General features: G+C 34.2%; 1 long non-coding RNA gene across 5 annotated transcripts in view; it reads right to left on the bottom strand.

Annotated features, from left to right (window-relative positions):
• LOC139499572 (uncharacterized) overlaps positions 1-14,154 on the bottom strand; it is a 322,251-nt gene that overhangs the window by 131,539 nt on the left and 176,558 nt on the right. For 3 of the 5 annotated variants that reach the window (XR_011658215.1, XR_011658213.1, XR_011658214.1), the window contains exon 1: positions 10,056-10,188. The exons of the other annotated variants lie outside the window; for them this stretch is intronic. This is a non-coding gene — a long non-coding RNA (uncharacterized lncRNA). Of the gene's footprint in view, positions 1-10,055; positions 10,189-14,154 lie in introns of those variants that run through there. 5 annotated transcript variants of the gene reach the window in all.

The raw sequence follows: 14,154 nt of genomic DNA, 5'->3' as shown, positions 1-14,154 counted from the left end.
TAAACACTGAAGAATAAAGTTCTTTCGTTCTGAGTATTGCTTTAATGTGGAAATATACATATTTCTAGTATACATGTACCTTGACGCAAAACCTAAAATGAACACAGAAAAATACTGACGGACTATCATTTTCAATTACTAGAGTGGATTCATAAGAACCATTTTACGTGGATTTCTCATGGCGTAATCGTCAATAATTTTATCAAAATCAAGTTTAATGTCTCTGTGAATATATAAAAGAAGCAGAGCATTTAGGCGATCCTCCTTCATGGTGCTTCTCAAATCATTCTTGATCAACTTAAGGGATGAGTTAGCTCTTTCGGTGGAGCTTGACGTGACGCTCGTCAAAGCAAGTAAGAAGAGAACTTTCATGATGTTTGGGAATAAAGTCGAGCATGCCCTTACATCAGTTAAGGTTGATGTTATTGACTCTGGTTTGTCCGATTTTAAGGTCTTTTGACGTTTTGTTTTTGACATCGACATCTTTGCGAATTCTTTATCACATCAACAACAATGGATACTAATCGCAGAGTCGAACACGCCGGACTCCGAGAAACGAAATTTTACGCCCATTACGCCCTTACCTGGACCCGCCCCTGCTTCTTTATCAAACATTTCGTTTTGGCTTTTTGCAAGCAATAATTTCAATTTTCTTTTCCAATTTTCTTCCGTAATTTTTAAACACTATGTCCCGAAATTTTTCAAAATATTACTTATTTTAGTTTATTACACATAAACATAAACAAACAAAAAACAGATGACACTCAACGACTTCACAGGTAAACTGGAAAGCGGCATTCGTCCTAATAAACGCCTATTAAACACCGAATATTGATGTGTACCATATATGACTTTGCCCCCAGTTCAACCAAATCTCGTATATTCTCGCATGAGTTTTAATTAAACGCTTGACCCACTCAGAATTCTAGGTCGCGAACAAGCTTTCCCTGAACTACTGTATTGAGAAAACTAACGGCCTCATTTATAACAAAAGAATTTACGAAAAACAAATCAGAACTCGCGGAATTGTGCTGTTATCCTCACTCAAAGCATAGAAGTAATATTACTTCCATGCTCAAAGTGAGTGTACATTTACTCATTATTAACTGTCAATGAATTTTAAAATTGAATTAAACGACAGACATTCCGAATTCTCAAGGTACCTGTTATATATATACACATAAATAAAAACAAAAAAATAAAGACTCGTAAGACAACGACATTTCGGCCAATTGTGTTACTTGAACTAAAATTTCAAATACATTTCAGTCAGTTTGATGATCAATCCATTTTGAATAAGAAAATATAATTTATTTATATGCATTTTTCATTTACCAATTTGGGTCAAACATCTTGCGCCGTTTTAATGTTTCAACTAGGACTAAGAAACTAATTCAGTAGTCCCCGGTTTCAACAAAGATCGGAACTCCGGCCTTCAATTAATTTTACAAATTGAACCAAAAATTAGAAAACATGAATCAAAATTATTTTAGCGATAACATCTGGTATTGGTTTTCACTGAAGTTATCTTACAGACCAGCGGGTGTTCAACCCCTTAAATGTGCGTCTTATCGCAATTGTCAAATTATCTAGTAACCCCATGTGGAGCGAGGATGTATTATCGTCCTTGTCGATACAAATAATTGTTATCAAATTGAGTTATCTCCCTTAAACCGGACAGATTCTTGGCAATGTATAATAGAATGTGAGCTGTGTGATAAACATTTTCATGGTATGGCAGCCTTAGTAGAACATCCCTGTAGGGACGATAGTCTGGATGAATATAAAAACTACACGGACAATAGCAGTAAGAGGACGACTATTTGATATTTTGGGGAGGGGAGGGGCAGGAGGATTTGTTTTACTGATTCATCATTCATTTCAATCTGTCGCTAAGTTTGCCATTTTTTCAGCTCTTACCAGACCTTATTCATATTCAAAATCATCCTGTCCCCCACTCCACCACTGAAAAAATAAAGATATTTTTTTTAACGCCCAGTGCCAAATATTCCATGAATGTTCAGGAAAACACGAGTTCAAAAGTCAGGTATATAATATAGAAAAAAGGGAGATTTGGTATGATTGCAATCCACCAGAGTTCAAATGAAGTGGATTCAAGCAATTGCAATTATAGGCACCCGTACGGCCTTCAACAATAACAAAAACTCATACCATATAGTCGGCTATGAAAGGCCCCGACATGAAAAATGTGAAACAATTCAAACAAAACACGAACGGCCTTATTATATATAACAAAATAATTTACAGAAACCAAATATGAGTCGACAGACATGAACCAAAGACAAACACTGAACTACATGCTCCTGACTTGGCACAGACACATATTAAAAGAATATGGGAGGGTTAAAATGTATGTGAACGCACAATCCACCCCCAAAATGGGACAGCGGAGTAATACTACAACATAAGAACAAACTTTAAAAATCAGTTGCAATAGGATTAACTAAAAAGATCAGTACAAGACACAAAAACAATTAACATTAGGAAAATGGACACAATTAAAGCACCGAAATAAGAGTATTTGCAGTTACTGAAAATTTGTTCAACGCCAAAAAAAAAAACCCAACAAAAACAGATGCATGTCTCTGATGGAGGGTTAATTGTTTCTGATGGAGAGTTGTATCTGCGGAGAGCTGTCTCTTATGAAGAGTAGTCTCTGATGGAAAGTTGTCTCTGATTGAGAGTTCTCTCTGTGGAGAGTTGTCTGGTTGAGGGTTGTCTCTGACGGAGAACCGTCTCTGATGGAGAGTTTTCTCTGGTTGGGAGTTTTCTTTGTGGAATTTTGTCTCTGATGGAGAGTACGTTGTTTCTGATGGAGACTTGTCTCTCATGCATGGAGCGTTGTCTCTGATGGACAGTTGTCTCGGATAGAGAGTTGTCACTGATGGAAAGTTGTCTCTGATTGAGAGTTGTCTTTGATTGAGAGTTGTCTCTCATGGAGCGTTGTCTCTGATGGACAGTTGTCTCGGATAGAGAGTTGTCACTGATGGAAAGTTGTCTCTGATTGAGAGTTGTCTTTGATTTAGAGTTGTCTCTCATGGAGCGTTGTCTCTGATGAACAGTTGTCTCTGATGGAGAGTTGTCTCTGACGGAGAGCCGTCTCTGATGGAGAGTTTTTTCTGGTTGAGAGTTGTCAATGATGGAGAGTTGTCACTGATGGATAGTTGTCACTGATGGATAGTTGTCTCTGATGGAGAGTTGTCTCTGATTGAGAGTTGTCACTGATGGAGAGTTGTCACTGATGGATAGTTGTCTCGGGTGGAGAGTTGCATGTCTCTGACGGAGAGCCGTCTCTGATGGATAGTTTTCTCTGGTTGGGAGTTTTCTTTGTGGAATTTTGTCTCTGATGGAGAGTTGTCTGTGATGGAGAGTTGTCTCTGATTGAGAGTTGTCTCTGATTGAGAGTTGTCTCTGATGGATAGTTGTTTCGGGTGGAGAGTTTTCACTGATGGAGAGTTGTCTCGGATCGAGAGTTGTCACTGATGGAGAGTTGTCTCTGGCTGAGAGTTGTCTCTGATGGGAGAGATGTCACTTTGGCAATCACACCGCAAAAAGTACATTTTTGTATCGAAAAATGGTATGCATCATAAATAAGAATGTTTAGCTTTAGAAATCCGTTTTATGACCCTTCGTATGTTTTGTATATAGAAAAATGAAAAATTTTGCATAACCATTACCTAAATATTATTGGCCTCGCAGATTTGAAATCACATAGAAAAGTTTAAGAAAAGCCTAGATAATTGCATGCGATACTTATATAAGAACTGAGAAGATGCGGTATGATTTCCAAAGAGACAACTCTCCACAAAAGACCAAATGACGAAGGAGTTAGCAATTATAGGTCACTATAAGATCTTCAGCAATGAGCAAAACCCTTCCCCAAATATTAAGCTGTAAAGGGTCTTAAAGTTACAAATGTTTGAGACTGATCGAGTATTAGTTCAGACTTTTAAGTATTGTCTAGATTGTGGTCGAGTACAAATCAGTACATACAAGTATGGTTAAGATTGGGGTCAAGTAAATTTCCAGTAAAATTTAGACTTATTCAGAATTCAGAATGGTCGAGTAATAATATGTACAGTAGAGTACAATTACTGCTAATTTTAGACTTTCTGGTTTGTAATGATGGGTAAAAGTGAGATTTACAGAAAGTAAAATAGAACATCTCTATATCATACTACTACTATATATACCTTCTGAAAAATATGCACAGTGTCACAGACTTTCTGGTTTGTAATGATGGGTAAAAGTAAGATTTACAGAAAGTAAAATAGAACATCTCTATATCATACTACTACTATATATACCTACTGAAAAATATGCACAGTGTCACAGACTTTCAATCAGTACCTAAAGTAAAACGTAAATCCCGTAAGTAGTCAGTACTTCAATAAGACAGCAACCAGACAACAACACAAGGCCAAAAGAAAATTAAAAAGGAAAAGACATCTTATGATATGCATTTGTAGAGGGGGGGCAGGGGTCCTGATCCCGAAATCCCGGACTTTAAAACATGAAATCCCGAGGTCCAGAATTTATAGAAATTTAAATCCCGAAATTCGAAAAAAGAATAGCCGGATCCAGAAAGGATCAATCCCGAAATCCCGTGCTTAAACACACCCGATCCCGGAGTCCCGTTAAAGGTCCCCCTTTTTTGTGTAGATGGACTAAATAACAGAAACACAATATTTCCAGTCATGTCTCAGCCTGTGTGCGATTGTTTTTTTTCTTGGTTTTTTTTTGGGGGGGGGGGGGGGGTATTTTTGTAGGCATATTAAACATAAATATGTACATCTGTTTTCATGTCACATCTCAAACTCCGTATGTTTGGTTTCCTTGGAAATGTTTTTACACGATATATTTTCTGGAAAATACACTGTACTACAAAGACCGTGCAATGTCTTGAGAGAAAGCGAAATTCAGAGAGCACATTAATTTATTGTCACATATAATTAGATCTCAAAGGGAGTTGCAGAATAACGGATACTGGCGAATGTCAAAATTGAACAAAAAAGTTTGCAAAATTATAAAGAATAACAACGGAAAATAAAATAATTATTTAATACAATAGTGTAGACCATGTACTGAATTAAGAAATCATGTAATGATAGAAGAATTTTACAAAATAGTTAATTGAAGATTTTACAGAATAAGTGTTATATTCAAAGATAAAGAACATTTAGGTCCACACTTAATACGGACCCTTAAAAAATCGTTGGATTATCTCGGTGTTGCTGGTCAGTAATGAATAAAAAATCACTGGTCAATTTAAAGGTTGTTGTAAGTGATGCAATATATTCTTATTTTCCTGTCCCCCTTATGTAACTTCCAGTTTTATTGAAGTTTACATCCATACAAGCCTTAGTTTAATTTAGTTTTCTGTTATTACTACCCCCCCCCCCCCCCCCCCTTTTATTTGTCGCATGTTATGTATCATGTACTGATTCTATATATACTTCGAGCATACATATGTACAATTATGGAACAATAACCATTTAGTAAACTTTTTAAAACGTTTTTGTAGACTTGTATACAATAAATTTTATACAGAACAAAAAAGATATTAACAAAGATGTCAGTTTGTCTGCGTATTTTACTGTGAAAACGTTCTAGGATTCAAACTGTAGATGTTTTGCGGAATAACTATAAAGGGGGGCGGACGGACGGATGGACTGGCGGCCAGACGGAATGACGGGCGGACAGACGTACAAGGGTAGTTGAGGAAGGGGGGGGGGGCATAAAAAAATATAGCTTCAATCACATCTTTTATTGCGTCGACTTGTAGACAGTAACCCTGATGATTTCTATTTTTAAGTTTTTACCATTTTTGCGTTCATGTACCTACAATGTATTTTTGTCTGAATTAGTAATTGTTTTAGATATGTATATTGATAATGAACATTCATGTATCATATTTTTTACAAAGTATAATTTCATTTTAAAAGGTTCCATAAAAGAGGGTCTGATTGGGGTTTACGGAATATAGAATAATGGGCAAAAAATTGCAGAATGAAATGCAAAAAAGAAAAAAAGAAAAAAAGTATAATGGGGTGCTAAAATATAAAGAATAAAGAATATTGGTAATACTAAATAAAAAAATAATATCAGATTATTACATGGCATTTTTCATATCGCATGTATTATCAGCCCTAAGTTCAATATCAGCCCAAGAGCCGCCATGGCTCGAGGGCTGATATTGACCGAGGGTTGATAATACATGCGATATGAAAAATGACATGTTATGGTCTTTTTATCATATGCTTCAACAATGTAGAAAAATAACAGATTCATGGATTGATCCTTTTACGTGGTTCCCAAACAGAAGTTCAAAGAGTGAAAAGTTCACGGACGTCAGACCAAAATTTTTATACATTTCGATATGAAATCTTTCTATCATATGCCTCAATAGAGAAAAAAATAACATTTAATATGGACGAATCGACAAAAAATAATTCAACAATATACATAATGAACATTAATTGTTTGGAATTTTTATTTTAAAGAAACTTTCTAAATTATGTTTCAGTGAAACTTTTAAAAAAAATGCATTTATTTAATATTTTTTTGTGTTTTTTTGGGTTTTTTTTAGTATTATTTTACACAATATACTTTCCAGTATTCAAATAATTGTAATGTACACTACTTTGTAATGTTTTTTCACTGAAAACGTAGCATTGAGGTGTATTTTCCGGAATTTGCCGAGTATTACCGGAATGCCATGTGATAACGTTACGGAAAGGCATGTGATAACAATCGAAGCATGTGATAATATCAGATTATTACATGGCATTTATCATATCGCATGTATTATCAGCCCTAGGTTCAATATCAGCCCAAGAGTCGCATGGCTCGAGGGCTGATATTGCTCGAGGGCTGATAATACATGCGATATGAAAAATGACATGTTATGATCTTTTTATCATATGCTTCAACAGTAGAGAAAAATAACAGATTCATATATTGATCCTTTTACGTGGTTCCCGAAGTTTAAAGAGTAAAAAAGTTCACGGCCGTCGGACCCAAAATTTGATACATTCAATATCAAATCTTTCTATCGTATGCCTCAACAGAGAGAGGAAAAAAAACCATTTTAATATGGACGAATCTACAAAAAAATAATTCAACAATACACATAATGATCATTGTTTGGAAAGGTCAACTTTTTAAAGAAACTTTCTAAATTATGTTTCAGAAAAACTTTAAAAAATGCATTTATTAAATAATTTGTTTGTTTTTTTGTTTTTTTTTTATTATTATTATTTTAAACAATATACTTTCCAGTATTCAAGTAATTGTTTTGTACACTACTTTGTAATGTTTTTCACTGAAAACGTAGCACTGAGGTGTATTTTCCGGAATTTGCCGAGTATCACCGGAATGCCATGTGATAACGTTACGGAAAGGCATGTGATAACAATCGAAGCATGTGATAATATCAGATTATTACATGGCATTTTTCATATCGCATGTATTATCAGCCCTAGGTTCAATATCAGCCCAAGAGCCGCATGGCTCGAGGGCTGATATTGCTCGAGGGCTGATAATACATGCGATATGAAAAATGACATGTTATGATCTTTTTATCATATGCTTCAACAGTAGAGAAAAATAACAGATTCATATATTGATCCTTTTACGTGGTTCCCGAAGTTTAAAGAGTAAAAAAGTTCACGGCCGTCGGACCCAAAATTTGATACATTCAATATCAAATCTTTCTATCGTATGCCTCAACAGAGAGAGGAAAAAAAACCATTTTAATATGGACGAATCTACAAAAAAAATAATTCAACAATACACATAATGCTCATTGTTTGGAAAGGTCAACTTTTTAAAGAAACTTTCTAAATTATGTTTCAGAAAAACTTTAAAAAATGCATTTATTAAATAATTTGTTTGTTTTTTTTTTTTTTTTTTTATTATTATTATTTTAAACAATATACTTTCCAGTATTCAAGTAATTGTTTTGTACACTACTTTGTAATGTTTTTCACTGAAAACGTAGCACTGAGGTGTATTTTCCGGAATTGGCCGAGTATTACCGGAATGCCATGTGATAACGTTACGGAAAGGCATGTGATAACAATCGAAGCATGTGATAAACTTTTCATATCAGCCCGCTAAGCACCAATTAAAAAAATATGGAATTTACGTCAATTTAATGCTATTATCATACAGTAAAATTTATATGTTATTTAGTCTAAGTATATGATAAACTTTTCATATCAGCCCGCTAAGCACCAATTTGAAAAATATGGAATATACGTTAATTTAATGCTATTATCATACGGTAAAAATCTTATGTTATTGAGTCTAAGTATATGATAATGATAATTATCCAGACTCTTATGATAAAAAGAATCTATCAATACGAAACACATAATCATCGTGCATAATCAACGAAATTATTAGCATGAGAACTTGACGTTATACATGTAATAAAAATTACGACGTCACGAATTTTGATGTTTTTATTTTGCCAAAATGTTGGATTTGCGTCGCTTCTACAGGGAAAACGAAGTCGGTAACCATATTTTTGTTAATATCATCTAATTCGACAGACAAAGAGGAAGAAAAAAATGAATTTAAAAAAAAAATTCTATGGAGCGGTTCACGCGATTTATACCGGAAACCGAAAATTGTAGAAGAAAAATATAGATTTCCCCTATATATTCAATGTAATTTAGTACCCTCTCGGACCATCGGTGACATATACTTTTTGTACATTTTCTGATGTATATTTTCAATATCTAATTGAGTTCTATTTTTTTTTTAAATCTATGGACTAGTTCATTTACTGATCCTTGACCTTAAGTGAAGTTTCATTTATTTGTCAGAGTAGGTTTTCTCGCTACATTGAAGACCCATTGGTGGCCTTCGGCTGTTGTCTGCTCTATGGTTGGGTTGTTGTCGCTTTGACACATTCCCCATTTCCTCAATTTTATTTACATGTTCTAAATGCTAATTAAATGAATTAGTGGTGTGACACCATACTTAGGAACCGTTTTACTCAAGTCAAAAATGGAGCACATGAGTTATCCTTTACGATATTATTTTCGTTGCAATTTAAGAAATGACTTTGAAAAAAAAATATATAATACAAATCAATTACTAATACGTAACACTCTGTCGACATGCAGTTTTCATAAACAGTAAATTCAATTAAAGTCAAGTTAAAGTAAATGAGCTATATCACATATTTTGGTAACATTTTGCATGCAACTTGGGCTCGTTTAACTACAACTAAATATGGAAAAAAAAGAAAAGCATTTATCTGTTTAATTTTCTGAAATTTTACGAAAGTTATCCTATTAAAAAAGGTGCACTTTTGTATAGAAACCACATTAAATACACGAAAACGTATTTAAATTTGTCTTAAAATAATTAAATCGTCAATCACCAATGCATAGATTTTTCTCAAAATTGATATATTGTTGATACACATATTTCCGTTTTAATGATGTTAAACAATAACACAGTTCAAAGTTTAAGTTTCAAATTTGAATTTCCGTCTTCCTACATGTTACTGTGTGTTTGATGAGAGGTTTCCGCTTCTCCGGGAATTTCATCTTTTTCATATGTCATGAATTGAAGTAAAACAAATTTTGATAACTAAACTATTCTTTTGACAATCATGTAATTATTCAGTTTTGACAGGGTTAAGAAATTTATCAAAACTATAAGATTAAAGCTTGATAGCCGCCTTCTGCGATAGGAGAGACTTCAGCAAACTTAGTCATTCTTTTTCTGACATATTGTCGCCAATGGAATCTTCCGGTTTTCATTGTGATTTTGTGTTTTTCAAAAAACATTATAATATTTATTTCATTTATATATTTGCTTTAGACATCCGTTTCATGATCCTTCCTATGTTGAGTCCTTCTTTAAAAACTTTTGATAATAGTAAATTTTTAAAGTTCTAATTTTCCCACGGTTGTAAAAGGCATTTAAGCATGGTTCTTAAAAGTTGACTTTTTTTTTTTTAGCATTTTGAAGGAACATGATCATGCTTTCATACAACTTAATATCATATTTACCTTTCTGAGCAGCACGTTAGAAAAATCGCCTTGCTGCCTAAAAGGCCTCAGCTCGATGAGTAATGAACACAGGAAGAGAAAACATTTAGTGAAAACGAGACAATATAAAAGCACTGACGTACTGTTAACCCGGAAGACCCCATAGATATTGGTTTATTTCTTCATCTGTATACTTGCAAAGTGCTTGGAACTCCTCAACCACAAATACTTGAACTGTATATTAAATGGAAGAGGGGGGGGGGGTGGGGGAAGGGGTCGATACATTGTTTTGATTTATGGTTTTTTTTGTAATTTTGAGAAGAAATGTAGGGCTATTGAGATCATAATAAAATTAAAACTGGTTCTTTTTATTTGTTTCTTTGTCTAGTATAAACATTAAATGGGGTTCTTCGCGATACATGTATTATCAATTCTTCTTCGTTCAGGCCCGTACACTCCAAAGAGAGTCAAACTGTAAACAAGCATCATACGGTTTTTATATATCAAAATTATCGGACAAAAAACAAAAGCGGACAAAAAGCAAATTGCGGACAAAAAGCACCGTATCACTCGTTCTTTATGTCCGTGTGTGCAGTGATGTAGAGCTTGTACACAGGAAAAAAAGAGGTTAATTTTAATTGGTTAATTTCCATTGATGTTTTTTTTTATATGCAATGAAATGTTATGTGAACTTTTGTCTATAGTTCTGGAAAGGATAAAACTTTACTTATGCCAAGTATTTTTTTCAATTTGAAACAAAGATAGATTCTGCACATACTTTCGACTGAAAATCGACAAAAAAAAATGCATGTATCTCTTTTATTTTCTGAAATAGTGAAGTACTTCTTTCAAAACAGATGCACATTTGTATAGATATCACATAAAATCGGCGAAACACGTTCTTAAATATGTCAGCTTAGAATAATATAATCTCCAATCACCAATTTATATATTTTTCTTAACATAAATATGTTGTTGTCAGATACATACATTTCTATTTTCAGATATAAAATAATATTACAGGTCAAAGATAAGTTTCAATTTCGATTTCCGCCTTTGTACATGTCCTAATGAGAAGATGGACCGTGTTTCTAGGAATTATCTAATTCTTCCGCGATAGATGAGGCTTTTGAAAAAAGAATTCACTCTTTTCCTGTATGTACAATAATTTGGATATATATATATATATATATATACTTATAAGTAATAAACAGTTGTTTTTATAAATTACACATTCAATGGCGAAATTTATTGAAAAAAATTCATATGATGATACATTGTTGGTCAATCAAATCTCCCGGTCGACCTTTCCTTGTGCTTGTATATTTTACAAATGGTTATAATAATTATATTCATTTCATTGATATTAGCTTTAGAAATCCGTTTTATGGTCCTTCCTGTCTTTAGTCTTTCTATAATAACTTTTGAAAATATAACAATTTAAAAACTTTTCCCAAGGTTTGAAAACCTTTTTATTAATTCTTTTTAAAATTGACTTGAAAAAATCTTGAAATAGTGAGGATAAATTATCATGCTTTTTTATTACTAATCATATTAATCCTTCTTAGCAGTACTTAGAAAACGCCTTGTTGCCTTAAAAGACATCAGTTCAGTTAGTAATAGATACAGGATAAGAAAATGTGTAGTGAAAACGAAACAATAATACAAGTACTGACGCACTGTTAATTCGGAAAACCCCAAAGATCTTGGTTGGTTGCTTGGTCTGTGAAAAACTTGGAGAACAAAGAGAAGCAACGTGAACAAATGTGGTTATATCCCATCATATAAACTTATTTTTCCGATTCGTTGGATAACCTTTTTATCCGCCTTCCAGTATTAACAAAGGTATAACAGTGCATCTATATGTGTCCTGAAATTTTACAAAGAACAAAACAATTATTGTCTATATAATAAAAAACTCAAGTCTGATATGAAATGTCTTAAAAACGACAAAGGAGACCTGTCATTAGATCTGGTTAGGAGTAGACCTGTCCTTGGGTCTTGGGCAGACCTGTCATCGAGACTGGTCAATAGCAGACTTGTCAATAGGTCTGCAGCATTCATTAAAAAACTGACTTTAGGTCTGCTCTACTTCCGATGAAAATTTCTTAAGTAAACTTGGAAAGCAGTCAACATTTTTGTTAAACGTTCATGGGCAAATATTTCAGGCGCATTCAGGGTAAACAAAAAATCAAATTAAACAAAAAACCTACCAGTAATATTTTGCAAATTTAGAAAATTTAAATGAAGTGCTAAATATTTGAGCTGCCACTATAGATGGTAGATGGTTTGGTAGAATAAGTAATGTTTTCCTACTTCTGTCCCTTCAAAACGTTGCTTCAAAGTTATCGTAAAAAGGGGCTAGTATTCCTTCATCAAACGATATCGATTTTAACACCACAATAACAACTTCGTACGGATCTTCGCTAATGATATAAACACAATAAGCTACGTACACATGACGTATGCATTGCGGAACTTCGGACCAGAAATTGTTGATTATTGTTTGTCAAAAAACCTAAAAAGATGTGGTGAAATAACCAAGTATAAACAGTTTACTAGAGTCAAAGTGAGGCCTTTTTTCGTTAATTGTTGTAATATAGTTCGGGCCGTGTGCGTGTTCTTTTGCATTGTTTCATTCACTGTCCTCCCGGATCCTGCTATAGCCAACTAAACGGTATGAGTTTTGCTAATTGTTTATTCGTTGATCCCTGGTGAATAGTTGTGTTCATTGTTTATTCGTTGGTCCCTGGTGGATAGTTGTGTTCATTGTTTATTCGTTGGTCCCTGGTAGATAGTTGTGTTCCTTGTTTATTCTTTGGTCCCTGGTGGAATGTTGTGTTCATTGTTTATTCGTTGGTCACTGGTGGATAGTTCCTTGTTTATTCGTTGGTCCTTGGTGGAATGTTGTGTTCATTGTTTATTCGTTGGTCCCTGGTGAGTAGTTGTTTTCATTGTTTATTTTTTGGTCCATGGTTGATAGTTAAGTTCATTGTTTATTCATTGTTCCCTGGTAGATAGTTGTCTCATTGTTTATTCGTTGGTCCCTGGTTGATAGTTGTGTTCATTGTTTATTCGTTGGTCCCTTGTGGATAGTTTTGGTCTCTTGTGGATAGTTGAGTTCATTGTTTATTCGTTGGTCCCTGGTGGATAGTTTTCTCATTGTTTATTCGTTGGTATCTGGTTGATAGTTATGTTCATTGTTTTATTCGTTGGTCCTTGGTGGATAGTTAAGTTCATTGTTTATTCGTTGGTCCCTGGTGGATAGTTGTCTCAATGTTTATTCGTTGGTCCCTGGTGGATAGTTTTGTTTATTGTTTATTCGTTGGTCCCTGGTGGATAGTTTTCTCATTGTTTATTCGTTGGTCTCTGGTTTATTGTTATGTTCATTGTTTATTCGTTGGTCCCTGGTGGATAGTTGTCTCAATGTTTATTCGTTGGTCCCTGGTGGATAGTTGAGTTCATTGTTTATTCGTTGGTCCCTGGTGGATAGTTGTCTCAATGTTTATTCGTTGGTCCCTGGTGGATAGTTGTCTCATTGTTTATTCGTTGGTCACTGGTGGATAGTTTTCTCATTGTTTATTCGTTGGTCTCTGGTTTATTGTTATGTTCATTGTTTTATTCGTTGGTCCTTGGTGGATAGTTGTGTTCATTGTTTATTCGTTGGTCCCAGGTGGATAGTTGTCTCATTGTTTATTCGTTGGTCCCTGGTTGATAGTTGTGTTCATTGTTTATTCATTGGTCCCTAGTTGATAGTTGTCTCATTGTTTATTCGTTGGTCCCTGGTGGATAGTTGTCTCATTGTTTATTCGTTGGTCCCTGGTGGATAGTTGTCTCATTGTTTATTCGTTGGTCCCTGGTGGATAGTTGTCTCATTGTTTATTCATTGGTCCCTGGTGGATAGTTGTCTCATTGTTTTTTCGTTGGTCTCTGGTGGATAGTTGTCTCATTGTTTATTCGTTGGTCCCTGGTTGATAGTTTTGTTCATTGTTTATTCGTTGGTCCCTGGTTGATAGTTGTATCATTGTTTATTCATTGGTCCCTGGTGGATAGTTGTCTCATTGTTTTTTCGTTGGTCCCTGGTGGATAGTTGTTTCATTGTTTATTCGTTGGTCCCTGG

The sequence above is a fragment of the Mytilus edulis genome, chromosome 12, assembly GCF_963676685.1.
Source record: "Mytilus edulis chromosome 12, xbMytEdul2.2, whole genome shotgun sequence".
In the NCBI taxonomy this organism is placed as follows: domain Eukaryota; kingdom Metazoa; phylum Mollusca; class Bivalvia; order Mytilida; family Mytilidae; genus Mytilus; species Mytilus edulis.
The sequence above is the reverse complement of the archived record's forward strand: the minus strand, read 5'-3'. Positions and strand labels throughout refer to the sequence as shown.